Source organism: Phyllostomus discolor, chromosome 7 (assembly GCF_004126475.2).
Source record: "Phyllostomus discolor isolate MPI-MPIP mPhyDis1 chromosome 7, mPhyDis1.pri.v3, whole genome shotgun sequence".
In the NCBI taxonomy this organism is placed as follows: domain Eukaryota; kingdom Metazoa; phylum Chordata; class Mammalia; order Chiroptera; family Phyllostomidae; genus Phyllostomus; species Phyllostomus discolor.
The window spans coordinates 94153019-94157471 of NC_040909.2; positions in this window are offsets into that span (position 1 = coordinate 94153019).

Sequence of the window (4453 nt, forward strand, 5' to 3'; positions counted from 1 at the left end):
TTAGGGACTCAAACTAATGATCATACAGCTGTTCTCTGAATTAATACAGGTAGAATATAATCACATTTCCTTTAGAGTTGCTTGATCGCTGTGCAAATAAGTGAAGCACAGATACACAATGTAATTAACTGGCAAACAATTGTGATTTGAGTCTAAAAATATTATTTGTGAGAGTTTGAGGTACCCAAGCAAAAATAATCACTTGCATTACATCATTTCACATATAACAAGTGGGAAAGGAACAAAGAAACTGTGATTCCTGTTTTTCAGCAGAGCTGACTGTGAACCACTCTTAGGAAATGCTTGCTGCATAAGAAATGCCAGCTTTGAAACTTCACTTCAAGGAATGAAAATGTTCTTTTGGTATCTATGGGACTCCGTTCTTCCAACTCACTAATCTCTAGTACTCAAGAGAATTCAGTGTCTACTCCTACTTGGAGAGGTATAAAAGGAGTTGAGGACTAAGGTACATTGGTTTTTTCTCCCTATTATTTTTCAAGTTTGGCTTTCCTAAAAGGGTGGCACTTTCCTAAAAACAGGTGATCTACTTTCTCTATGCAGAATTGTTTTTGGGAAATTAATAAAAATGGAATCCACAATGTGCAATCTCTTGAGTCTAGATTATTTCACTTTGTATGATGCTTTTGGGTCCATCCCTATTGCAGCATGTATAAGTCGTTCTTTCCTTTTATTGGTAAATAGTATTCCACTGTATAAACATACCACATTTTGTTCTTCTAGTCACCAGTTGACAGACATTTGGATTTTCTCCACTTTGAGGCTTTTGTGGATAATTTGCTATGAACACTGACACAAGACTTTCTGTGGACATTAGTTTTCAGGTCTGTTGGGTAGACACACAGGTGTGGAGTTGCTGGGTTGTATGATAAATTTATGGTTCAATTTTGAGAAATATGTCAAATATTTTCTAGTTTGGTTATACAGTTTTCCATGCCCATTAGAAATATATGAAGGTTCTATATTTCCACATTTTCAGCAAGTGTTGTAATTGTTAGTCTTTCTTACTATAGCCATTTGTGGGGGTGTATGGTGACATCACAGTGTTGTTTAAAAGTATAATTCCCTAATGACAAATGACACTGAGCATTTTTTCATGTGCTTTTCCACCATTCATATATCTTCTATTGTAAAGTATCTGTTGGCATCTTTTGCCTTTTTGAAAAAATTGGATTCTATTACTGAGATGGTGAGAGTGAATGTACTTATCTTTATATATTCTGGATATAAACCATTTGTTTGATATATGATATACAAATATTTTCTCTCAGTCTGTGGCTTGTCTTTTCACTTTCTTCATGGGAACTTTTAAAGAGCATAAGGTTTTACTGTAATGAAGTCCAACATATCCATTTCCTTGTTTATGGATTTAGCTTTTGATATTATAACTAAGATATCTTTGCCTAGTCCGAAACCACAAAAATTTTCTCTGATATTTTCTTCTGGGACCTTTTATTTTAGATATTTCATTTAGGCCTAAGGTCCATTTTAAGTTAAACTTTGTGTATGATATGAGATAAAAGTCTAAGTTCATTTTTTTGCATATATATATCCAATTGTCACAGATCCATTTGTTGAAAATGCCATTTTTCCTCATTAAAGCACCTTTCCATTTCACAAACAGTAACTGACCAGCACCAAAGTAGATAAAAAAAATATTGAAAAAAAAAACAGAATGAATTGGGAGAGATGAAAATATCCATCATTAATGCTTAGTACATGGTTATAGTAATTAAGACAGGGTGTATTAGTGTGCCAGACTCCAGCCAGCAGAGTCTGCATGTTATGGCTGAAGATGAGAACAAATGCACCCCGACTACAGCAGTCCTGTGGAAAAAATGACACAGGACGGTACTCTCTCAAGATGAGAGTCCCCTTCTTTCAAGGGGAGAGTGCACCAACCTTTGCCTGGACAAGCTTGTATTGTTTTTGTTTTTCTTGGGTCCTACATCAAAGAAGGATTTATTATCAATTACATAGGATATTGTTGTCTACATTTTAGGTACCATAAAGAAAATGAAAATAACAAATGCAGAAGGGAAAGGTGGCGACCTGATTAACTCCATCCTTGGGAAAATTCACACAGCCTTTGGAAATTACCTTGAAGACAGGCAATAAACATCTACTGTTTCAGACCAGAGTGAGGGATTTTTAGCAAGAGCAAGCCATAACAGTCTGAATGCATTTTCTAGGCCTGATTCCCATAGGAAAACTCAGTTTGAGGGTCTGGCTCCTGCCCACCACTTTGCCCCTGTAGGTTTTCCAGACAGGACTGAGTCACATCTGCCAGGCTGAAACAAAACAGTTCCCTATATATTAGTGTAGCCAGCAGGGAAGTGCAAATTAACACCACAATGAAATATCACTACATACCTTTTAGAATGGCTAGAATAAAATATTGTGGGACATTAAATATTGACAAGCATGTAGAGAAGTTGGATCACTCATGCATTGCTGGTGGGACTGGAAAATTGTACAATCACCGTGGAAATGAAGGATACCACATATGACATTAAGAATAAACTGGAAGGAATAAAAAGTGGGTTGAGTGAAGCAGAGGATCAAATCGGTGATTTGGAAGAAAAAGTAGAATAAAACACCAAATCAGGGCAGAAAAAATAGTAATTAAAATAAAGGAGGATAGGTTATGGAAACTTTGGGACAATATAAAATGTAAAAACATCTCCATCATAAAGGTACCAGAAGGAGAAGACACACAGCAATGGATTGAGAACCTATTTGAAGAAACAATGACCAAAAACTTCCCTAACTTGGGAAAGGAAAAAGACATACAAGTCCAGAGCACAGAGAGTCCCAAACAAGACGATCTCAAAATGACCCATACCAAAACACATCATAATAAAAATGGAAAAGGTTAAAGACAAAGAGAGGATCTTAAAAGCAGCAAGAGAAAAGTAGTTAATTATCTACAAGACAGCTCCCATAAGACTATAAACTGATTTCTCAACTGAAACATTTCAGGCCAGAAGGAATTAGCATGAAATATTCAAAGTGATGAAAAGCAAGGACTTACAGTCAAGACTATTTCACTCTGCTACATTATATTTATACTTGAAGGAGAAATAAAGAGCTTCCCAGATGAAGAAGAAGGAGGGGGAGGAGGAGAACGAGAATGAGAACAAGAACAAGAACAAGAACAAGAACAAGAACAAGACCAACCAAACAAAAAAAGAAAAGAGTTAAAAGAATAAAATGGCAATAAAATTGGTACATCTCAATAATCATTTTAATGTAAATGCCTTAAATGCTCCAATCAAAAGACACAGGGTACCTGAATAGAAAGTAAGACCCACATACATGCTGTCTTCAGGAAACCCATCTCAGAATAAAGGATACACACAGACTAAAATTAAAAGGATGCAAAAAGATATTTTTTGCAAATGGCAATGAAAAAAACTGGGGTAGCAATATTTAAATCTGACAATATAGACTTTTAAGCAAAGGCTACAGTAAGAGACAAAAAGGACACTACATAATGACAAAAGGAGCAATCCAACAAGAAAATGTAACTCTGGTAAACATTTATGCTCACAACATTGGATGACGTAAATACATAAAGCATATCATGACCCACATAAAGACTGATAGTAATACAGTCATAGTAGGGGATTTTAATACCCAATTGACACCAGTAGATAGATCTTCTAGGCAGAACATCAACAAGAAAATGGTAGCCTTAAATGACACACTAGATCAGATAGATTTAATTGATATCTTCATGGCATTTCACTTCAAGAGAGCATATATGGGACAATTTTTAGGATAGACAACATGTTAGGACACAAAACAGGAGGTCTCAACAAATTTGAAAATGTTGAAATCATATCAAGTATCTTCTTTGACCACAATGGTATAAAACTAGAAATCAACCACAAGAAACAAACTGAAAAACATACAGAGTCATGGAGGTTAAATAACATGTTACTAAACAATGAATGGACTAACAATAGGATAATGGAATCAAGGAAAAAAATAAAAAGTTACCGTAAAACAAATGAAAATGAGAAAAACAACAATCCAAAATCTATGGGACACATTGAAAGCAGTCTTAACAGGGAAATTTATCATATTACAGTCCTACCTCAGGAAACAAGAAAAAACTCAAACAATGTAAACTTATACTTAAAGGAATCAGAAAAAAAAACAACAAACAAAGTCAAAAGCAAGTAGAAGGAAAGAAGAAATAACAGCTACAGCAGAAATAAATAGAGTAAAAAAAAAACAATACAAAAGATCAATGGTTCTTTGAAAATATAAACAAGACTGACAAACCTTTAACCAGACTCATTAGGAAAAAAAGAGAGAGGACCAAAATAAATAAAATCAGAAACAGGAGAAGTAACAACTGACACCAAAGAAATACAAAGGATTGTAAAAAAAATATTATGAACAACCATATGCCAACAAATTGAAC